This window comes from Plecotus auritus (assembly GCF_963455305.1).
Source record: "Plecotus auritus genome assembly, chromosome: 4".
Taxonomy (NCBI): domain Eukaryota; kingdom Metazoa; phylum Chordata; class Mammalia; order Chiroptera; family Vespertilionidae; genus Plecotus; species Plecotus auritus.
The window spans coordinates 134,602,761-134,628,353 of record NC_137775.1 but is presented as its reverse complement, the minus strand read 5'-3'; the positions used below and the strand labels follow the sequence as shown (position 1 = coordinate 134,628,353).

The 25,593-nt window shown below is 42.1% G+C and overlaps 1 protein-coding gene across 2 annotated transcripts in view; it reads right to left on the bottom strand.

Moving 5' to 3' along the window:
* TRIM24 (tripartite motif containing 24) overlaps positions 1-25,593 on the bottom strand; it is a 110,067-nt gene that overhangs the window by 73,299 nt on the left and 11,175 nt on the right. The gene's annotated exons all lie outside the window — the stretch shown is intronic.

Below are 25,593 nucleotides of genomic sequence, written 5' to 3'. Positions count from 1 at the left end.
CTTGATATCTGTATGTACTGTAAAATAATCACCAAAATAAGTTCAGTTAACATCCATCACCATGCAGTGACAAAATTGTTTTCTTGTGGTAAGAACTTTCAAGATCCACTTTCCTAGCTACTTTCAAATATGCAATACATTATATTATTACCTACAGTCACCATACTGTACATTATGTTCCCATGGCATTCACTTTATAACTAGAAATCTGTACCTTATGACTCTTCACCCATTTCATTCACCCCCAACCCTTCCTCAGGCAAACACCAATTTGTTTCTCTACATCCATGAGCTCATATTTTTAAGTTTTAATACAAATCTACTAAGCACTAAAACCAACCAATCTCATCCAAACTGGGAATAGGTTCTTTTATAATGTTCATGCTCTTCAAATTCAGACCTGCTGCTACTTAACACAAAGCAATTCAGTTTATGTACATATATGGATTTTATATGTGTGTGTCTATACATATCCCACACCTAGTCCCCATAATTTTAAATGAGTTAGTCCTCCAAATAAACATCCCTATGGACTACTCTTTTTCTTGTTTAGCAACTTCTCTAACAGTGGTTTTCAGATAGGAATATGCAGAAGTACGTGGGAGATTACTAAAAGAACAGAGAGCTGTGGTTCGCTCTGGACCTATAGAATCAGGATTTGTGAAAGTGGAGCACAGACATACTTGTTTTGTTTAAAATCTCCTTGGGAGATGAGGAAACACTAATCTATTTCCCTTTAATAAGTGCAAATAATGTTCCTTTAAGGGAGAAAAGGAATCATCTACACCAGTGGTTCCCAACCTTTATAATGCCGCAACCCTTTAATACAGTTCCCCATGTTGTGGTGACCCCCAACCATAAAATTATTTTCATTGCTACTTCATAACTGTAATTTTGTGGACAGGTTGAGAACCGCTAGCAGGGTCTCCTAAGACCATCGGAAAACACAGGTATTTACATTACGATTCATAACAGTAGCAAAATTACAGTTATGAAGTAGCAACGAAAATAATTTTATGGTTGGAGGTCACCACATGGGGAACTGTATTAAAGGGTTGCAGCATTAAAAAGGTTGAGAACCACTGATCTACACTAATAAAAGAGAAAGATGCAAATTGACCATACCTTCGCGATGCCCACCAGCTAATCAGGAGTATGCAAACTAACCCAACTAAGATGGCAGGTTAATTTGCATATGCAGTCCCCGAGCAGCCGGGGGCAGGGCAGGACACTTGTGTCATGCCATGGTGACGATGCAAGCCTTCTGCACCGCCCCAGCAGCTCCGGGCCTCTGGGCAGAGTGGGATGGCGGAAAGGCGGCTCCAGGCCAGAGCTAAGGCAGAAAGGCGGCTCCGGGCCGGATCGAAGGCGGGGCTGGCAGCCAGGGGAAGGAAGGCCCATTCTTGCACGAATCTTCGTGCATCGGGCCTCTAGTTTCTTAAAGTGCTTGATAAGACAATAAATATTATGAATGAGTTAAAATCTAAATTTGTAGTTAAATTTTTATATATGTAATATAAACTTGATGCTGTAATTTGTACCAAGGAGACTGCAATAAGGTTCTCAGATATAGTTTTGCAAAATAAAATGCATAAGAATGAGCATAAAACAATCCAAAGGTCAATTTTATTTGTATATACAAGCAATAAACACATTTTTAAAAATTTAAAATCCATTTTACAGTAACAATAGAAGTCTGTTAAGTACTTAGGGATACATTTTTTTTTAAATATATTTTATTGATATTTCACAGAGAAGAAGGGAGAGGGATAGAGAGCTAGAAACATCGATGAGAGAGAAACATCGATCAGCTGCCTCCTGCACACCTCCCACTGAGGATGTGCCCACAAACAAGGTACATGCCCTTGACCGGAATCGAACCCGGGACCCTTCAGTCCGCAGGCCGACGCTCTATCCACTGAGCCAAACCGGTTTCGGCGGGATACATTTTTAAAAATGTATAAGGCCATTGGAGAAAAATGTCAAGCTATATTTTAAAACCTTAAAATACATTTAAGTAATAATAATAAAAAAAAAAGTCCAATATGTTAAAGATGGCAAATTTCCCCAAACATATCTACAGATTCAATTCAGTTTTAATAACAATCCAAACAGGAATTTCAATAGAATTTTTCATTGAAATTAATTAAGAACTACAACTAGTCAAAAGATTGCTATGAAGAAAATGAAAAAACAGGCTCCAAACTGAGAGATCTATCCAACACATATAATTAAAATCTATAAATATGTGACAATGCATTTTGCAGAGGAGAAAGATGGCATAAACACATTTTTCCTATTTCTCCAGATAAATATGGCTAAAACCCTAGACCAGTGGTCAGCAAACTCATTAGTCAACAGAGCGGCAAACCGCGGCTTGCGAGCCGCATGTGGCTCGCAAGCCACAGTTTGCCGGCTACTGCCCTAGACATTCTATATAAAACAAGGTAGGGAAAAGGTGGCAGACCAGCTAGAGGCCTCAGAACCTAAGGAACCTAGGTTTTCTTTTAGCCTTATATAATAAAGTGGGTGTTGCTGAAGCCACCATACCCAAAACACTAACTGGTATAAAACAACAACAAAAATGCTCACAGAAGCATGCTTCCTCTAGCCAAAGCAGTGGTCGGCAAACAGGGCTCGCGGGCCCCGTTTTGCCGCTCTGTTGACTAATGAGTTTGCCCACCACTGATCCAAAGGACCAGGAAAAGGGTAGCCTAACAAAACAGAAAACTTTTAGATAGTAACTGCTCTACTCCAGCCGATGGGGAGCGGGGGGCAGATGCACTCCCCTTTCCCACTATCAGAGACTGATGGGATGTCTAGACTTCCACCTTGGCCAAACAAAAACAGGGTGCCCCTAACTATCCCCTGCTGGGCATGTCAGAGAGCTCTGGTGAGAGCTGAGGCTTTGATCCCCATTAGGTTGTAATGAGGCCCCTTGCAGTCTCATTGGAGACCATATGAATGAATCCAACAGTTAATAGTAAATATGTTTAGGTACTATATAGGAGTCTAGAGATGTAGGTATAGATAGGCTTTATTTAAATGTTTCAATTGCTTTGGTTGTCACATAGTTTATAGTCAAAGATCTAAAAAGTATGTTAGTCAGGTCCTAGAGGACTGCTATAAAGCAAGTTCCAAGAAAAAAAATGTTTAAAAGTATACTTTGCTTGAGATAACATAAATATAGCTAGTTAAGTATAAAGCAATTGACAGCTTAAACAATAACAAAGTTCACAAAATGTTCAGTTTCTGTCCTTTGCTTTGAAGATTATATCACTGATGCACAATCATGAGATATTTTGCAGAATCTTGGTTCCGCAACCTGTTTAGATTACCTGCACACAGTTCTAAGGCTCCAGACAAGATGACATCAGAAACTAAATTAATCAGACTAGAGAAAACCACTGAAGCTTGCACAAGAGTTAATCAATCAACTTCACCTCTGTGATTCCCTGACCCTCAATCTTTGCCTTTAGAAACCCTTGATTGAAAGAAGTGATAGCTTCCCATTTCCTTTCCTTGGCACCCTGCAAATAAATAGCTCTAATTTCTCCACTGGAAACCTCAATATTCAGTGTTTGGCTCTGCTGCACATTGGGCAGGCACACACCTTCATTCAGTTTCGTTACAGGAGCCTGAACTTGCACCTCCAGCATGGTAATGAGATACTCTTCCACCTCTATGCTGTGCTGGCATCAGAGGCGGCCTATAGTCAGGACTTTTATTACTGCCTACCAGTAACCTCCTTTCCCTGCCCATGTGCCCACTCCTTAAAGGTGTCAATGAAAAAAGACACATGGAAAGCAGTCAATAGGCACCCATACCCCTAACCAGCCAGGGATGTATCAACAGACGCCTAGGGGGAGCCTGAACTTTCATGCCTTCCATAGTATGGAGAAGGCTGTCCCGCTGCTCCAGGTGTCACAGAGGCAGAAAATAATAAATATAAGAGCAGAAATCATTGGAACTGAAACTGGAAAGTCAATGAAACACAAACTGGTTATTTGAATAAGTCAATAAACTTAACTAGCTTCCAGCAAGATTGACAAGATAAAGAAGATATAAATGACCAAGAAGGAATGAAAGAGAGAATATCACTACAGACCAAGGGACATAAAAAGAATAGGGGAGCCGAAACCAGTTTGGCTCAGTGGATGGAGCGTCGGCCTGCGGACTGAAGGGTCCCAGGTTCGATTCCGGTCAAGGGCACGTGCCTTGGTTGCAGGCACATCCCCAGTGGGAGGTGTGCAGGAGGCAGCTGATTGATGTTTCTAACTCTCTATCCCTCTCCCTTCTTCTCTGTAAAAAATCAATAAAATATATTTAAAAAAAAAAAAAAACGTTTAAAAAAAAAGAATAGGGGAATACTAAGAACATGACTCATATAAATGTAACAATGTAATGAACCAATTCCTCAAAAAGCACAAACTACCACAACTTACCCAATATGAAATTAACTTGAATACCCCTATAAGTATATGGCAGTTGGTTCTAAACAACTTAAGTGCAAAACTAACAAACATGTTTAGGATTTATATGCTGAAAACTACAAAATACTGATAAAAGAAATCAAAGAATATCTAAATAAGTGGAGAAACACAGTGTTCATGGATAGGGGTAATAAATATAGCAAAAATGTCAATTCTCCTTAATATGATCTACAAGTTTAACACAATTCCTAATATAATCCCAGCAACATTTTTTTTTTTGTAAATTTACACATTACCTTAAGACTTATATAGAAAGGCAAATGCATAACTAAATCAATATGGAAAAGAAGAATAAAGTAGAGAAATCACTCTATCCAATTTCAAAACTTACATAGCTACGAATAGCTATGATAATCAAGAATGTCTGATATTGACCAAGGGAGGGGGAGGGATAGACACATAGATGAATAAAACAAAACAGACAAAACAGACCTGAAATGTAGACACACACACAAGCAGGGCCACCTGATTTTTGACAGAGATGTAAAAGTATCTTTATGCTGACAAGTACAAAATGCTGATAATATACTTGCCCTAGCCCAGCGGTTTGCTGCTCTGTTGACTAATGAGTTTGACACCACTGCCTTAGGGAAAAACACTTAAAAAACATTTTAATAATGTACTAATGTCTTTTACCTGAAGTCAAATCTTCTGGGTAAGGGTAATGCCTTACAGCAGTGGTCGGCAAACTCATTAGCCAACAGAGCGGCAAACCGCGGCTCGCGAGCCGCATGTGGCTCGTGAGCCACAGTTTGCCGACCACTGCCCTAGCCAGTTTGTATCAGTGGATAGAGTGTTGACCTGAAGATTGAAGGGTCCTGGGTTCAATTCCAGTCACGAGCATGTACCTCGACTGCAGGTTCAATCCCCAGCCCTGGTTGGCATGCATGCAGGGGGGCAACCAATCAATATGTCTCTCTCACATTGAAGTTTCTCTCTCTCTCTCTTATCCATCTCTTCCATTCTCTAAAAATCAATGGAAAAATATCCTCAGGTGAGTATTAACAACAACAAAAAAGTGCTGATAATATACTGTGTTCATGGGTTGGAAGACTCAGTGTAGTAAAGATGTTAAGTCTCCCCAAATTGATCTATAGCTTAAACAAGATTTCATTGTAATATTTTAATATTGCTATTTACCCTTTCTCTATAATAGAAGTGTCAGAGATGAAAGAAAATTAGTAAAATGTTTATGAAAATCTTCCTCCTGTCAAAGTCTGGGGCACACCACAGGAAACAGAGTCAAGTCCCCGCCCACCCACATGCACCTCAAAATCGTGCGAGACCCAGACCCGGCTGGCCCCACCCCTGTCAAGCCCCGCCAGGTGGGGGGCAAGGCCTCAGGCTGCCTGGCCTGGCGCCGGGGCAGGGGGCACGGCCTAAGGTCCCCTGGCCCAGTGCCTGGGCGGGGGACATGCCCTGAAGTCCCCCGTCAAGCCCTACCAGGCACAGCCTGAGTCCCCCTGCCTGGCGCCGGGGTGGGGGGCATAGCTTAAGGTCCCCTGTCAAGCCCCACCAGGCAGGAGGCACAGCCTCAGGTCCCTGCTGATTGCTGGTTAAGGCTCATTACGGGAACTCGGCGTCCGCTGTGGGCGCAGCCATCTTGTGTTACGGGATCCCCGCCTCTGCTGTGGGTGCATCCATCTTGTATTACGGAATCCCTGCCTTCTATGGGCGCAGCCATTTGTTACAGTGTGATGGTCAATTTGCATATTCCCTCTTTATTAGATAGTATTTGATTTCATCAAAATTTAAAATTTGTGCTCTGAAAAAGATTTGTAAAGAGGATGAAAAAACAAGTTACACACTAAGAGAAAATATTTGCAAAATGCAGGTCTGACAAAGGGTATATATCTACAAGAAATAAAGAACTCTCAAACTCAAAATAAAAAACCCCAATTAGAAAATGGACAAAAGACATGAAGAGACATTTCACTGATGATATACTTATGGCAAATAAGCACATAAGATGTTCCACATCACTAGCTATCAGGCAAATGCAAACTAAGATCATGATGAGATACCAATGCATATCTAAAATAACAGCTAAAACAACAACAACAAAAAAATAGTAACAGCCTGGCCAGTGTGGTTCAGTGGTTAAGCATTGACCCAGGAACCAAGAAGTAGCTGGTTTGATTCCCCATCAAGGCACTGTGCCAGTTATGGGCCCAATCCCCAATAGGGGTCATTCAGGAGACAGCAGGTCGATGACATTCCTATCTTATTGATGTTTCTATCTCTCTATCCCTCTCCCTTCCCCTCTCTTTCTAAAAATCAATAAAAACATTTTTTTTTAAGTAATGACAATACCAAATGCTGGCAAAAATTTGGAGACATTGGATCTTTCAAATATTTCCAGTGGGAGTATAAAATGAAGAGCCACTCTGAAAAACAGATTGGCAATTTTTGAAAACACAAAACATTAACATTTATCATATGAATCAGCAATATCACTCCTGGACATCCCAGAGAATAAACTGAGGTTCACAAATCTGAACACAAACGTCTTTAATTCAGTGCTATTCATAAGAGCACTGTGGGAACCCTAATCAAAAAATGCCGGATGTCCAAGGCCAATTTGAGTGTGGGGGCCCTGTCCAGAGTACGCTGGATGTTCAAGGCCAATCTGAGCATTAGAAACTCTAATCAGGATGTTCAAGGCCAATCTTAGCAAGGACACAACGATTGTACTGTACACAATGCGCAAGTGTACCTTTCTATAACCCAAACATTGATGTCACTATTTGGCAAGAAGCTTCTCTTGTCTAAGTTAGTATAAAGATGTGTTGTTGACCAGCCAGTGCACGGCTGCTTAGTATGGCTACATGGTCTATAATAAAGACTCTCTATACACCTATGACTACTCACGTCTTCTTTGTCTAATACCTGGTGTCCACGGGGGTACAGCCCCTAGCAGAGAAGGACCTGTGCTCTAAGAAGCACAAAACTTAAAACAGATCTTCTTAAATAACTTAATGGTCAAATAAACTGTGGTACATGCATACCATGGAATACTAGTCAGCAACAGAGGGGAAACTACTACTGATATGTGCAACAAATTGGGTGGATCTTAAAGGCATCATTCTGCGTGGGGAGAAAAAGCTCATTTCAAAAGTTACTTATGGATTAAAAATGGAAGCAGAGTAAGTGAGTGCTGTACAGACATGCTCCCAGGAACAAACTAGAATTACAACTAAAATACAGGAAAAACTTCCTGAATAATCAACAGAAAACTTGCAGGAGAGAACCCTGATACCCAAGGACGGAAAGTGGAGACCACATAGAGACTAGGAGGGGTGGAAGCGCACAAAAGGGCTGGCCTGGCCGGGTGCCCATAGACAGCAACAGAAGTCCCGGAGAGATATCTAAGCTGTGGGGGGTTGCCAAAGAGAACTCTGGAGTCTAATTCCTAAGCTGGGCCCCCCCAGCAGAGAACACCAGAACTGAGAAGGGTACCCACATAACATCTGGCTGTGTAAAGCAGCAGGGTGATCTCTGCCAGGGAGTGACAGCTGAAAATTCAGGCACACTCTTAAAAGGCCAACCCACAAAAGTCCCTATGGAGCCACCCACCTTGTGCTCCAGCAGAGGGAAGGTGAAGTGGACTGGAGCTGTGACAGCAGAAGTCAGGATTGGGGACTCCGGGGATAGAGCTTAGAAGGCAGACACCCCAAGTCCCCTGGGCTAAGTCATTCCCTCACACAGCAGAGGACATCTTTCCCACATAGACATTTGCCTTGCCTGGGGGGAAAACAATCGACACACCTTACTAGAAAACATCTTGCCCTAAGGCCACTTAAGAGATTAAAAATAACAATTAGCCACCAGACAGTAGCAACTGCCCCACTCTGTTGGAAAAAACCTCTCCCCACACCTAAGGGGCAATTAAAGTTAGAAACCTATCAGTCTATAAGCAGAGGCAGTCTCCGGAGGCTTTGAGTCTCTGCCTGATCTGATTAGTCAGATAATTTCCCTAACCTGGTAAAGGAAAAAGTCACACAAGTTCAGGAGGCACAGAGAATCCCAAACAAGAAGAACCCAAACAGGCCCATGCCTAGACACATCATAATTAAAATGCCAAAAATTAAAGACAAAGAGAGAATCTTAATTCTTTGTATGCCATGTGTCTAATGGCACTTTAAAAATCATTTTCTGTGAGAATTTTCAACGGAAAATATTCAAGAACACCTGAATTGTGAGTAATATATTTATTTTTATAATATTCATTGCAAATTGATTTCTTTTTAAATAAATTCAAAATATCGTGGCATGAGCGGATGGTTTCCATTTTGGACGCGTGGCAGTTAACTGGTTAAAGGCAGCAAGTAAAAAGAAAACTGTTACCTACAAAGGAGTTCCCATAAGGCTGACACCTGATTTCTCATCAGAAACTCTACAGGTCAGAAGGGAATGGCATGAAGTACTCAAGGTAATGGAAAGTGAAGATGTGAGACCAAGATTACTATATCTAGCAAGGCTATCATTCAAAATAGACAGTCAAATAAAATGCTCTAATCAAAAGGTGTAGGGTAGCTAAATGGATACAGAAACATGACCCAACTATATGCTGTCTACAAGAGACCACCTCAAAACAAAAGACACACACAGGATGAGAGTGAAGGGAGGAAAAAAAAATTCCATGCAAATGGAAAAGAAAAAAAAAAGCTGGAGTAGCAATACTCATATCGACAAAACAGACTTTAAAATGAAGGCCATCACATGGATCATTCACAAAGATAGACCACATGTTAGGACACAAAACAAGTCTCTACAAATTCAAGAAGATTAAAATCATATCAAGCATCTTCTCATATCACAGTGGAATGAAATTAGAAATCAACTACAGTAAAAATACCCAAAAACATTCAAAAACATGGAGGCTAAATAGCATGTTATTAAACAATGAATGGGTTACCAAAAAGATCAAGAAAGAAACAAAAAACTTTCAGAAAAAAATGAAAACATTTATATGACACTAAAAAAGACCCTGAAGCCGGAACCGGTTTGGCTCAGTGGATAGAGCGTCGGCCTGTGGACTGAAGGGTCCCGGGTTCGATTCCGGTCAAGGGCATGTACCTTGGTTGCGGGCACATCCCCAGTGGGGGGTGTGCAGGAGGCAGCTGATTGATGTATCTCTCTCATCGATGTTTCTAGCTATCTATCCTCTCCCTTTCCTCTCTGTAAAAAGTCAATAAAATATATTTTAAAATATATATATAAAAAAAAAAAAAAAGACCCTGAATACCTCAGCAATCTTGAGAAAGAACAAAGTTGGAGGGATCACAATACCAGGTATCAAGTTATACTACAATGCCACCGTAATCAAAACAGCCTGATAATGGCACAAGAACAGGCATATAGATCAATGGAACAGAACAGAGACCCCAGGTATTTACCCAAGCCATTACACTCAATATTTGACAAAGAAGGCAAGATCATACAATGGAGTCAAGAATCTCTTCAATAAATGGTGTTGGGAAAATTGGATAGATACATTCAAAAAAATGAAACTAGACCACCAACTTACACCATACACAAGAATAAACTCAAAATGGATAAAAGACTTAAATGTAAGTTGTGAAACCATAAAAATCTTAGAAGAAACCATAAGCAGCAAAATCTCAGACATCTCTGTAGCAATATATTTACAGATACATCTCCTAGGGCAGTGGTCGGCAAACTGCGGCTCTTTGGCCCCTTGAGTGTGGCTCTTCCACAAAATACCACGGCCTGGGCGAGTCTATTTTGAAGAAGTGGTGTTAGAAGAAGTTTAAGTTTTAAAAATTTGGCTCTCAAAAGAAATTTCAATCATTGTACTGTTGATATTTGGCTCTGTTGACTAATGAGTTTGCCTACCACTGTCCTAGGGCAAAGGAAACTAAGGAGAAAATAAACAAATGGGACATCAAAATTAAAAGCTTCTTCACAGCAAAAGAAACCATCAACAAAACAAAGGGAGTGCACTGTATGGGAGAACATATTTGGCAATGATACATCTGATAAAGGGTTAATATCAAAAATATATAAGGAACTCATAGATATGAGAGGAGGAACTGAGAGAGCAGCTGTACTGGTAAAAGCTTTTCAATCTCCATTGTTTCCAACCATTTCTCCTCAAGGAAATACTGAAGATTACAAAGTGGCATATAACATGTTCAGAGTCAAGACAAGGGAACCTACAAGGGAGTTGAAGGACCCAGGCAGTTGAAAAAAAAAAAAAATGGAACTCATATAACTTAACAAAAGGAAGGCAAATAATCCAATTAAAAATGGGCAAATGACCTAAATAGACACTTCTCCAGAGCAGACATACAGATGGCCAAGAGACATATGAAAAAAAAACCCCAAAGCACCCACAGCTGGCATGGCTCAGTGGCTGAATGTCGACCTATGAACCAGAAGGTCACGGGTGATTCCCGATCAGGACACATGCATAGGTTATGGCCTCCATCCCCACTGGTGGTATGCAGGAGGCAGCTAATTGATGTTTCCCATTATTGATGTTTTCATCTCTCCCTCTCACTTCTTCTCTAAAATCAATAATATATAGACATATTTTTTAAATGCTCAAAGTCACTGATCATCAGAGAGTTGCAAATTAAAATGACAATGAGGTATCACCTTATGAGAAGGCTAAACCCTATTTTGTAAAACTGTTTGAAATTTTCTGCTATTTAGATAGTCCCTTATTATGTAAAGTCAACTCTGCTATTTTTAGACAGACCCTTATTCTGCAAAAATAACTTTGCTTTCTAGCCTGCTTGAATAATAAGGAAGATAAACTTAGTTGTCTGACCTTGTAGGCCAGAGACTAGATACTCCCGTGCTCTTATGCCAGATGTATTTATTTAATTGAATAGAACAGTGTTGTTTTCAAGGCCACAAGCTTCCAGCGAGATAACTACTAAGCACAAATAGGGCTGGCTCTTTAATAAAAAGGAAACTTCTGCTTGTTGCTTTGCCCAGAATTTGAAAGACATTTTTCTCTGGGACCACACGTAATGGTAACAAAGTGGAACTCCAATCTCTCTAAGGGTTGCTTGGTTTTCTCCAGTCTTCTGTAACATTTATACCTGTCATAATGGCTATCATCAAGAAATCAACAAATGACAGAATATGGAGAAAAGGGAACCCTAGTACACTGCTGGTGGGAATGCAGACTGGTACAGCCACTATGTAAAACAGTATGTAGTTCCCTCAAAAAATTAAATATGAAACTGCCATTTGACCCAGTGATCTCACTTCTAGGAATATATCCTAAGAAACCTGAAACACCAATCAGAAAGAATGTATGCACCCCTATGTTCATAGCAGTACAATTTACAATAGCTAAGATATGGAAATAGTCCAAGTGCCTATCAGTAGACAAGTGGATTAAAAAGCCGTGTTACATTTGTACCATGGAATATTATACAACAGTAAAAAGAAGGATCTTTACTCTTTGAAACAGCCTGGAGGGACCTAAAGAGTACTATGCTAAGCAAAATAAGTTAGTCAGAGAAAGACAAGTATCACATTATCTCAATCATAAGTGGAATCTAATGAACAAAATAAACTGATGAAGAGATCCAGAGACCTAAAAGCATGGAACAGACTGCAGAACCTCAAAGGAAAGTTCTTAATCATTGTCTCAAAAGGATAAATTGAGATAAAACAAAATGGGTGCAAATTTGTAGAAGTGAAATGAGAAATCCTACAAATTTGCCAGAATGAATGAATCCCAAGTCATACAAAAAGAAACTACTTCTAGATATAGAACACTAAAATTGCAAAAACCAAAGGGGGGAGGGGGAGTGATAAAAAGAAAAATCTTACAGGAAAAAAGGTGGGTTCTCATCAAAAAAGACAAAAGTAAGACTGATAGCCTACTTCTAATCAGCAATGATGGGAGTGAGAAGACAATAGAAAGACATCTTCCAAGTGATAAAAGACAATACTTGACATAGCCAGAACTCTAAATCCAGGAGAAATATCGCTAAAGATCAAATAAGATGCATTCGTTGAAAGATAAACTGTCACACTGGATAATAAAATTCCGCAATATGCTGTTATGTAATCATTTGATATTTTTCAGGTTCACTAGTTCATGTAGCTTTAGAGTTTTTGTTTTAATTTTGGCATAAAATTATTTTTGAATATGTGAAACATTTACATGGTTTAAAAATCAAAAACTATATTAAAAAGGTATACCAAGTGATGTCAGAGGAATGCCGCATGAGGGTGCACCATGTCTTCTCCCGCTAAAATTTCAACAAGCTAACCAACTATAACTCAATGAAGAAATCCCTGCTTAACACAGATGCACACCCGAGAGACCTGCACATTGAAACATCTAAAGATGGGCAAACAGGAATAAACAGGGAGATGAGAAGGGAGGAAAGTGCAGACCACCAGCAGACGCAGCCCTGCAACTGGCACCAGGATCTGCCTGGAGAGGGGAGGAAGCCCTTGGTAGCAGACACTTCCTTCTGCCAGAAGGAGCAAAACAAATTCATCAGCATGTAAAAAGGGGAATATACCATCACTAAGTAGACTTCTGCTTAGGAATGCAAAATCGTTTTATTAGAAAATCATCCTTAGAATTCACTATACGACATATTAAAGGAAAACATTATCTCCTCGTTAGATGCAGAAAAGGTTTGATTTTTTTTAAAATGTATTCATGATTTTAAAAAACCAAAAACCTTTTGTGGCTAATAGAAATAAATAGATTGTGGTAAGGTCTAAAAAGTAAGACTTAATATAACGTGCTGCTCAATTCTGGTAAAACTGGAGAGCCAAGCAGAGCATAACCACGGGTTCTCCTCCCCTGTACTCCACAGATAAGGTCCCCAACTAAACATCCCTCCTTTATCAACAGGACCAGATAGTTTCTGTTTATCCCTGACTAGCAGGTTTTATTTTCTGCCAGCTTATAGAATTATTCAAAAAACCAATTGCATCTTCTAGGGGGCATCCCACTTTCATAAAAGTACATATAAAGACTGCCTCCCACAGAACCTGGTTGCTAACTCTGCCACAAGTGCAACGTCTGTGTGGCCTTGCATGGTACTCAGTGTTCTCCCCAAGAGGGTTGTGAGTATATGTGACTAATAAACTGCTGTTGATCTTATCTGTCCAGTGTTGGGTGTTGTATTAGGCCAGTGGTCGGCAAACTCATTAGTCAACAGAGCCGCAAACCATGGCTCTGCTGACTAATGTGTTTGCCGACCACTGTGTTACGCCATTCCTAGGGTAGGAATCTCTCCGTCACCAATGGGATGAATAATAGGCTATCAAAACAATACAGTATACTGGAGGGCCGGTGCACGAATTCGGGCACAGGTGGGGTCCCTCGGCCTGGCCTGCAGGATCAGGCCAAAACTGGCTTTCCAACATCCTCCAAGGGGTCCCAGATTGCAAGAGGGCACAGGCCAGGCTGAGGGACCCCACTGGTGCACGACTGAAGCCGTGTAGGGACAAGGGAGGTTGGCCAGCTGGAGAGGGGCTGTGGGAGGGCTCCAGGGCATGTCCGGCCCATCTTGTTCAGTCCCCATCAGCAAGACCCCAGCATCAATCTAACCTACTGGTCGGAGCATCTGAACCCTGGTGGTCAGTGAACGTCAGAGCGAGCGGTTGAGTGGCCTTAGCATATTACATTTAGACTGGTTGAATGGCTGACTGGTCACTTAGCATATTAGGCTTTTATTATATACCGTGTTTCCCCGAAAATAAGACATCCTCCGAAAATAAGACCTACTTACAGGTTTCCTTCTGAGTGAAATATAAGGCATCCCCCGAAAATAAGGGCCCCCAGGCTCTGTCTCAGAATGAAAATTAATTTACCGTAAACTGGTCACTAGGGCCGCCCCGACTGGCGTCTAGCAACCAGTGATGTTACACGGAGTCCTGACGTCACTGCTGTGTGGAGGCGGAGCAAAGGTCGGAGTGAGCGGTGAGTGCGGGGCGGGAGAGAGGAGGAGACTTTCGCAGATGCGTGTAGAAGAACAGGAGGATTAGAGCAGACGGGACGCGGCGAAGGTGGTGAGTGTTGGTCTGTCTCTGGTGACACTACCTGATGCTCGCGGCCGCCTTCATGATGACTGAAGGTTCTCAGTCAGTGGCAGACCCTGCTCCAGCCCAGATCCAGGCCCCAGCAAGCCCAGTGACAGTCCCCAGGCAGGCCCCAGGGGGTAAATGTCTGATAAAGGGGAGGGGGGATGTCTGGTGAAGGTGTTCACTATCGGGCGATCGGAGCCTGACGGCTGGGGGAAGGGACCAAGAGGTTGGCCATTCCCAACTGCTCACCTGCCCTGCCCCCACCATGGGTTGCCCTCTGTGTGTGGGGCAACTGGTGGGGCAGGGGCCTTGACCTGGTGCCGCATCCCCCGCCACCCACCCCCAGTTCCCCATTTGCCATGGGCCATCGGAGTCTGCCGGCCAGGAAAAGGGACCCAGATGTGGTCAGTGCACCTCATAGTGACTGGTTAAGCAGTTGTTCTGGTCATTCTGTTGTTAGGTCGATTTGCATATTAACCTTTTATTATATAGGATAGAGGCTCAGTGCACGGGAGGGGCTGGCCGGCCTCCCCTGATGGGGGCCCCCGGATCAGGGTGGGGGTCCCCGCTGGGAGGCGGGGCCGGCTGGGGCGAGGGGCCGCAGTCATTCCGGTCGCTGGGCTTTTATTATATAGGATTTATCCCACTAGCTGTCTATTGCTCTTCAATCTAGTTTTTCATTATTGCAAACAATGCTGCACCAACTTTGCACATACCTAATTTTATACTGTTGCAAATCTATCTTTAGGAATAAACTGAAGATTGCTGGATCAATGAGAAAATGCAATTGCAATTTTGCCAGATGTTGCCAAATTTTGTTCCATTGGAGAGCTATCACTCTGCATCCTACTGGCAATATGGCTGAGCATCTTACTTGGGTCAATTGTGACAAACTGATTTCCTATAAAATATCCTTTTGTCATCAATTTTCAAACTTATTTGCATACATTTTCATGAAGTTATCTTTGTGAATGTTTTAATTTTCTGTTTTGGTGGTTTCTTCGCCACTGTATTTAAGGTTTCTTCTCCTTTTTAAAGGGTAGTTAATAGTGTGTCTGTTTGATAAAAAAAAAAAAACACTTCAAAGGGCCCTGGCTGGATAGCTCAGGTGTTTAGAGCATCCTCCCAATATGCCAAGATTTTGGGTTTGATCCCCAGTCAGGGCACATACATGAGTCAACCAATAAATGCATAAATAAGTGGAACAACAAAAAGAGAGATAAAGAAACAAAAACTTCAAAGGACCAAAATTTTGATGTATTTATTCTACTATTTTTCTGTTATCTAAAATTCATTACCTTTCCTTCTTCATTCTTTGGTTTACTTTGTTGTTTATCTACTTTTTTTGAGTATTCATTAATATTCATTTTCACTGATATAAGCATTTGATGTTCAGATTTTCTTATGATTGCTTTGGCTATAACACAGAGGTTGACAAACTATATATAGTCCATGAACCATATCCAACACACCACCTGTTTTTATAAATCAAGTTTTTTTGGAACACAGCCATACACACTTGTTTATATACTAGAGGCCCAATGCACTAATTTGTGCATGGGTGGGGTCCCTAGGCCTGGCCAGTGATCAGGGCCAATCGGGGCCTGCCGGCTGGGGGGAGAAGCTAGCAGGGTAGGGACCACGGTAGGTTGGCTGGCCGTGGGGAGGAACTGGGGGGTGGGTGTTGGCCGGCCACAGGAGGTTGGCTGTGGCAGCGCACTGACCACCAGGGGGAAGCTCCTGCGTTAAGCATCTGCCCCCTGGCAGTGCGCGTCATAGCAACTGGTCATTCTGGTTGTAACGGTCGCTTAGTCTTTTATATATATAGAATATAGATAAGATTGTCTATAACTGCTTTCATGCTACAGGAAAAGAGTTCAAAAGTTGCAACAGAGGCCATAGTGTCCACAAACTGTAAAAATATTTACTATTGGCTGGCCAGTGCAGCTCAGTGGTTGAGCATCAACTCTTGCACTGAGTCGCTGGTTTGACTCCTGGTCAAGACATATGTCCGGGTTGCGGGCTCCTCGATCCCCAGTAGGGGGTGTGCAGGAGGCAGCCAATATAAGTCTCTCTCTCTCATCAAGTCTCTCTCTCTCATCAATGTTTCTATCTCTCTCCCTCACCCTTCCTCTAAAATCAATAAAACCATTTAAAAAAAAATTTACTATCTGTTCTTTTCTTCAAAAAGTTTTCTGACCCCTGTTAAAACCTATTGATTCTGATGTTTCATGTCAAGGAACTAGCAGTTTTGTTTGTATTTTCACAATTCAAGAGTTGTTTGGCAATGTGTTTGTTTCCAGAAGGAAGGGCCTTTTCAAAAAAAAAAAAAAAATGTTTAATTGACTAGAGAGAGAGACAGAGAGACACAGAGAGAAAGATAAATGACCGGCTGCCTCCAGCACACATCCCAACTGGGGAACAAACACACAACCTGGGTATGTGCCCTGGCAGGGAATTATTAAACCAGTGACCTTTCAGTGGATGGGACGATGCTCAACCAACTCAGCCATACCAGCCAGGGTTATGAATTTTTTAAACTAATTTTTAGTAAAAACAAACAAACACATTGTATCTATTTTGGAGGTAAATTTCAGGGAGTTTTCTTTATATTACAACAATTGATGATTTTTCTTCAATGCTACATGTGCATTTGCAAAGAAGGTGTATTCTTTCATATGTAATACACAACTGTGAGATCCACCTTTTGATTGTATTATTTAGGTCTTCAACAGCCTTATAAAACTTTTGTCCACTTGATCTATCTTCAACTAAGAGAGATTTTAAGTCTTATATTATTAATGTTTCCAAGTCTTATTGACTCTCCTAAAATAGTTTTTAAAAATCAAAGAGGTCATAATATCCATACATCTTCATTGAGACTGCAGCTTGTAGCCTTATTTGTGTCTCCCTCTTTAATCATTTCTGGCCTGAGTTCTACCTTTTGCAACATCAAAGGAGTAACCTGTTTTCTTTATATTTGATTTTTCTAGTATTATCTTTGCATAACCTCTTATTCTTCACCTTTCTGAGTCTTTCAATTTTGTACTGATATCTTCTGCATAGAGCACAAATTTGGATTTTGCTCCCACCCGAAAATATTTTTTTCTCTTATAGGCCAAAGTCCATTTATTGATATGATCTCAATTCTGTTATAAAGAAAATATATAATTTAACCATATTTTCTTTGTTCCCTTTTTCCCCCTTCCATATATCTTTTGTAATCTAGAAAGGCTTAGTTTTTTGTCTTAATGGTTATCTTTATACTAACACCTTTATATAACCTTAGTCCTCTCTTCATTAGATACTATCTTTAACTTCCTAATATGAGCAACATAGAAATTAGCTTTTTCCTCATCATACCATCCCTGCACTGCATCCCCCAGCATCTGCTTATAAAGTAATAATTCCCAGGTAAATTTCCATAAGGCAATCAATAATTCTATTAAACCATTGGTTGGCAAACTGCGGCTCGCGAGCCGCAGTTTGCCGCTCTGTTGACTGAGTTTGCCGACCACTGACCTAGACTCTCAATTCCAATAATTATAGGCTCTCGTTGTTCCTTGTGATTAAGCCCCTATCCCAGTGGTCGGCAAACTCATTAGTCAACAGAGGGGCAAACCTCATGTGGCTCGCGAGCCGCAGTTTGCCGACCACTGTATTAAACCATTTCTTCTTGGTTGTCTGAAATTTATTCTCTCATAGCTTCCTCAGGAAAGATTCATTTGAACTATATTCCTTAAGATTCTGAATTATTGTATTATATATACCCACATTGTCAGAGCATATAACAAGTACATACTACTGTCACCCCTTACCCCCATCATTAAATTCAGTTCTACAGTTAAACATAAGAATTCCCTGCAGATCATTTTTCCTGTTGTTTTCCTGGGATAAGACCTTTTGACATTGATATACAGACTCAGAGTGGTATTGGCATAAAGACAAATAGATCAATAAAAAAACAAAAAACAGAGAGCCCCATCGATGTTTCTAGCTCTCTATCCCTCTCTCTTCCTCTCTGTGAAATATCAATAAAATATATTAAAAAAAAAAATAGCCACTCTTTAAAAAAAAAAAAAAAAAAAAGAATAAAAAACTAACAATAATGGGACAGAATGAGATCATGGTTCTTAATGTAAAGCACTGAAAAGGACATCACTTTTCCCAAAAAAGATGCACAGCAGAATATTCTGCTGTGCAGAATACAATAAGGAGAAAGAAATCACACACTAAGTTTGAAAAAAAAGTTTAACACAAGTAGTATTTTTTAAAAATACATTTTATTGATTTTTTACAGAGAGGAAGGGAGAGTGATAGAGTTAGAAACATCATGAGAGAGAAACATTGATCAGCTGTCTCCTGCACACTCCCTACTGGGGATGTGCCCGCAACCAAGGTACATGCCCTTGACCAGAATCGAACCTGGGACCCTTGAGTCTGCAGGCTGATGCTCTATCCACTGAGTCAAACTGGTTAGGGCCGTGGTCGGCAAACTGCGGCTCGCAAGCCACATGTGGCTCTTTGGCCCCTTGAGTGTGGCTCTTCCACAAAATACCACTGCCTGGGCGAGTCTATTTTGAAGAAGTGGTGTTAGAAGAAGTTTAAGTTTAAAAAATTTGGCTCTCAAAAGAAATTTCAATCCTTGTACTGTTGATATTTGGCTCTGTTGACTAATGAGTTTGCCGACCACTGGGTTAGGGCTAACACAAGTAATATTAACTACATCAAGCAATTCAGTTAACAAGGACTGGCTAGTAAATAGAGAGAATTCTAAAGAACACAGGTAGATAGCAGACCTGATAAAATGTATGATTATAATATCACTAAGGCTGAGACAGAATGCACAAAGAAGAATTTTCCCTCCACGTCTGTTATCAGTCCATGTTGGAGAAGGCATAGCCATAGCTCACACTTCAATGTTTTAACAGCACTGCTGCCTTTGCTAATATTTTCCTTCTTTTTCCTGGTTTTCTCCTACCTCTTATCTCAGTCTCCTTTGAAGATACATCCTTATCTAGTAACTAGTGGCCCGGTGCACGAAATTCGTGCGGGGGAGGGGGGGGGAGGAGGGGTGTTCCTCAGACCTGCCTGAACACTCTCCAATCAGGGACCTCTCAAAGGATGTCCTACTGCCGGTTTACAGGGATCGGGCCTAAACCAGCAGTCAGACATTCCCTCTCACAATCCAGGACTGCTGGCTCCAGCCGCTCACCTGCCTGCCTACCTGCCTGATTGCCCCTAACCACTCTGCCTGCCAGCCTGCTCACCCCCAAATGACCCCCCTGCTGGCCTGCTCACCCCCACCTTCCCTCCTCACTGGCCTGCTCACCCCCAACTGCCCCCCTGCTGGCCTGCTCACTCCAAACTGCCCACCCCCCGCTGTCCTGATCACCTCCAACTGACCCCCACTGACGACCTGCTCACCCCCAACTGGCCCCCCTCTGCTGGTCTGCTTACCCCCAACGGCCCCTGCCGTCCCATCCTGGCCTGATCACCCCCCAGCGACCCAAGGTCCCAGCCCCTCCTTTTTTTTTCTTTTTTTTTTTTTTTTCAGCGCCTCCTTGAGCAGAGGTCAGGGCCGGCTGGAAGCAAGTATCTAGGATTTATCTTCTATAATTGAAACTTTGTAGCCTTGAGCGGAGGCCAGGGCGGGTGGGAAGTTTGGCTTCCTCCATCGCCAGAGACAACCCAAGCCTCCTGCTCAGCTCCAGCTCCATGGCCGCCGCCATTTTTGTTGGGATTTATTTATCTTCTATAATTGAAACTTTAGCCTTGAGCGGAGGCCAGGGCCAGCGGGAATCTTGGCTTCCTCCATTGCCGGGGCAACCCAAGACTCCTGCTTGCTCAAACTCCGTGGCCGGCCACCATCTTGGTTGGGTTAATTTGCATAGTGTCTCCTGATTGGCTGGTGGGCGTGGCTTGTGGGTGTAGCGGAGTGGTGGTTAATTTGCATGTTTCTCTTTTATTAGTGTAGATAATTACATATCAGAATTCCTGAAGGTTTGCCCTAGGTGATCTCACTTTACTCTTCAGAATGAAAGAAGGAAAAGACAAAAAGGAGACCAAAAAATAAGGGTCACAGAAGTGGGAAGAGAACCTTATACCAAAAGATGCGTGGGAAAGCTGAGCTGAGAAGATTAGTAAATGTAAGGCACATGACAAACAAGGCAAGTTGAGAAGATAAGGACAGGAAAAAACATAAATCAACATGTAGCAGTATATAGAGAGACAAACACTAAAAGTCTCATGTGCTTTAGGCTCCCTTCCTGATTATACTTAATGCTGAATATAGACAATCAAGTGATCCCAGGGAGACTCTTCCTTCATAAGTAAAGTAAAATAAAGTTCTTCTGGTAGTTATGACTCCTAATTACTATTTAAAACATGTTTCTTTTAAATGTATTGTATGTACAATGAGATGAGGACCTTTGGACTATTTATACAGTTGACCTCTGAACAGTGGGGGGGTTTGGAACAACAACACTAACACTTGCCCCCAGCACAGTTGGAAATCCTCATATAACCTGACTCCCAAAAAACAAGTTGTCCCTCCATATCTGCGGAAGATTGGTTCAAGGATCCCTGCAGATACCAAATCTGCAGATGCTTAAGTTATCTACATAAAATGGCACAGAACAAAGCATACAGTTGGCCCTTTGCATCCAAGGACTCCCAAATAGACTGAAAGAAGATTTGAAAAACTAGATGAAAGTGCAAAAACACTGAGGCAACTCAGCTGATAGTTACATGTTAGCGTGTTGTTTTAAACACAAATATTTAAACATGTACCGTACATACTTATGTATATATACTACAATACTAGTGTATCTTGTACATAAACCATCCATCCTGTCTAATAGAAGAGTAATATACAAATTGACCGTACCTCTGCTACACCCACAAGCCAAGCCCACCAGCCAATCAGGAGCAAGTATGCAAATTAACCCCAACCAAGATGGCTGTGGCTACGGAGAGAGCAGGAGGCTTGGGTTTCCCCGGCAATGGAGAAAGCAAGCTTTCCGCCTGCCCTGGAGGGCCCAGGCCTCCACTCAAGGCTACAAAGTTTCAATGATAGAAGATAAATCCCAACAAAAATGGCGGCAATCACAGAGCTGGAGAGAGCAGGAGGCTTGAGTTGCCCCCAGATATGGAGGAAGCCAAGTTTCCGCAGCCCTGGCCTGCCTTGGCCTCTGCTTAAGGCTACAAAGTTTCAATTATAGAAGATAAATAAATCCCAACAAAAATGGCTGCAGCCACGGAGCAAGCAGGAGGCTTGGCTCCGCTCAAGGCTACAAAGTTTCAATTATAGAAGATAAATAAATCCCAGATACCAGGGCCTCCACTTGGGTCGCCGGGGGTGTGTGGCCAGCCTGCAAACCACCACAGGCCCCTCACCCAGGCCGCCCCACGGGAACCCCTACCCTGATCTGGTTGTTGGGATTTATTTATCTTCTATAATTGAAACTTTGTAGCCTTGAGTGGAGGCCTGGGCCCTCCAGGGCAGGCGGAAAGCTTGGCTTCAGGGCAAACCAGCCAGCCCCCACCAGTGCACCAGACTGCTGTCCTATCTAATAAAATAATATGCAAATTGACTGTCACTCCAACACACAAGATGGCTCCCCCCATGTGGTCAAAGATTACTGACCCCTTGTGGACACAAGATGGCCGCCACAAGATGGCCAGCAGGGGAGGGCATTTGGGAGGGACCAGGTCTGCAAGGGAGGGCAGTTGTGGGCGATCAGGCCAGCAGGGGAGGGCAGTTGGGGGGGACCAGGCCGGCAGAGGAGGGAAGTTGGGGGTGACCGGGCCTGCAGGGGAGGGCAGTTAGGGGCAAACAGGCTGGCAGGAGAGCAGTTAGGCATCAATCAGGCTGGCAGGGGAGTGGTTAGGAGGTGATCAGGCTGGCAGGCAGAAGCCGTTAGGGGCAATCAGGAAGGCAGGCAGGCGAGCAGTTGGGAGCCAGCAGTCCTGGATTGTGAAAGGGATGTCCGAATGCCCATTTAGGCCCGATCCTACTTGGCAGTCGGACATCCCTCGAGGGGTCCCAGACTGGAGAGGGTGCAGGCTGGGCTGAAGGACACCACCCCCCCTCCCCTGTGCACAAATTTTGTGCACCAGGCCTCTAGTATAAAAATAAGACGTTGTTAAGTAATGAAATTTAGATAATAAGAATTTTTAAATGTCTTGCTAATGTTGATAGCTTCATACTACTATCAGCTAATGGTCCAAGATGTAATATATAGTTAAGGCATAGTTCATCATTAGTAGAGGATGTCAATTACAAAAAGTTTTGCTAATTTTATAACTTTTAGGGCCAGTTCTTGTTAGATATGGTTAGATAATCATTGCTGTTAACCTCACAATAAGAATGATTAAGCCTATAAATCTAAAGTATCAGTTCTGCACTCTGCTGTTATACTTGTAAAATTATGTAGCATTATCTTTATCTTAGCAGAAAATGAGACTTGAAAGATTCACATTTTTACTAAGACTAGTGGAAAATCCCAACTCCATCAACTCCATACACCTGATCAAATAAAACACAAAATGGGGCAACAATGGTTACAGCTTTCTACAGAACATGGATCTCCTTGCCAGCTAATCTACCACTGGCTGCATAGTCAGGTGCCACGAATGACAAGTATCTTCCTCTACACAACACTGAAGCAGTCATCAAATTTGAGCAGCCCTGATTTTTCTGACTCAGCCTTCTGTATATTCCTAAACTGGGGAAAAGCCAAGTCATCAGCACCTAACTTTGATTATACACTTATATGGAACTACCTCTATGCTATTCATTGGTATTGGGAACACTATATTTATTGCTCATGTGTCCTACAAACTTAGGGACTTTCCATACTACTGAAATTGAGAGGCTTTTTTGAATGGCCTCTATATGGAACTTCCCTAGGAAGTGAGATTAGAGTTTTATGCCAGGGTCCTGGTAATGGCATACTATGATCTTCAATATTTTGTCATTTTTAGATAAAAACATGTTAAAATCCATAAACCTAAGCACATGGAAATTAGTACAATATTGGAGGTTGGGGGTGGGGGTGAAAACAATGAGGTCTGCAGTATAGAAATACCATTACCTCCAGGGCAGTGATGCACACTACTAGAGGCCCGATGCACTAAGATTCATGCAAGAATGGGCCTTCCTTCCCCTGGCTGCCGGCACCACCTTCGCTCCGGCCGGAGCCACCTTTTCGCCTTCCCACGCTGCCCAGAGGCCCAGAGCGGCTGGGGCGGTGCGGAACACCTGTGTCCCACCCCATCACTGGCCGCTCGGTGCCTGCGTATGCAAATTAACCCACCATCTTTGTTAGGTTAATTTGTATACTCGCTCCTGATTGGCTGGTGGTCAATTTGCATCTTACTCTTTTATTAGCGTAGATGATAGGTTGCATAGCAAAACGGACTGTCTAATTTAAGAGTGCAAATGTATCCCTTAGTGCTGCATACGCCAAAAGGAGTGTATTTCTAACTCACAGAAAGATATTTGGACTCGTACTTCAGGAGTAGCCATTTGACATGCTTATTCATGTGACCATGACTATGATAATCTACATACCAAGTACTTTAAAACCTAATTTATGCAAGTAAGTTCTAATGTTTTCCAACACATCAATGGAGTATATTTTACTTCAGAATTTGGCACTCAGCTGTTTTGCAGACTACTGGTACAGTATGTTCTTGAAAATGAAGGAATAAAATTTGAGAAAGGGGTCATGGTTACAGGAAGAAATAAACTCATGCATCTTAAACTCAACCACAATAATAATTACTTTAAATGTAAATGAATTAAACAATTAAAAGCAAAAATTCAGTTTGGATAAAGAAGTTCGACAACTATACACTATTTACAACAGACACAAATATACAGGTTAAAGTAAAAGGTTGGAAAAATATATCATTCAAACACAAAGAGAGAAAATGGTGTAGCTATATTAATAATAGAATGTAGTCAGATTTCATGAAAAAGTAGTATGAGATAAAGGGCATTTGAGGGTTCAAAAGGGGAGGTAATGAAGCAGTAAGACAAACCTTTAAAATACCTGCAGCAAAAACTAAACAGGTTAAATAGGGGTAAATCAATAATCATGACTGAAGATTTTAACATTCTTCTCCATTACTAATAGGGGGGAAAGCCCTAGCTGATTTGGCTCAGTGGATAGAGTATCAGCATGTGGACTTAAGGGTCCAGGGTTCGATTCTGGTCAAGGGCATGAACCACAGTTGCAGGTTGCAGGCTTGGCCCTGGTCAGGGCACTTGCAGGAGGCAAACAATTGATCTTTCGGTCTCTCCCCCTCCCTACCACTCTCTCTAAAAAATCTAAAACTCGTGGTACATCTACACCAGGGGTCCTCAAACTGCGGCCCGCGGGCCTCATGTGGCCCACCAAGGACATTTATCTGGCCCACCGGGTGCCGCTGCCTATCCTGCTTAGCAGCCGACTCGTCCAGGGCCCACAGTGCGCATAGGAATTTATTCACAGTTTTTTTTTTAAACTATAGTCCGGCCCTCCAACTGTCTGAGGGACAGTGAACTGGCCCCCTGTTTAAAAAGTTTGAGGACCCCTGATCTATACAATGGAATACTAAGCTGCTGTAAAAAGAAAGGAACTCCTATCATTTGCAACAGCATGGATGGAGGTGGAAAGCATTATGCTAAGCGAAATAAGTCAGTCAGAGAAAGATAAATATCACATGATCTCATTCATTTGTGGAATATAATGAACAACATAAACTGATGAACAAAAACAGATCCAAAGACAGAGAAGCATCCATCAGATACTCAAACCTCAGAGGAAAGGTAGGGGAGGGTGGGGGTAAAGGGAGAGATCAACCAAAGGACTTGTATGCATGCAATATAAGCATAACCAATGGACACAGACACCAGGGGAGTGAGGGCATGAGCGGGGGTGAGGGGAACAATGGAGGGATTAGGACACATATGTAATACCTTAATCAATAAAGAAAAAATAAAAATCACTATATCAATGATAGCCTTAAAAAAAATCTAAAAATGGAAAAATACCCTCCATTTAAATCC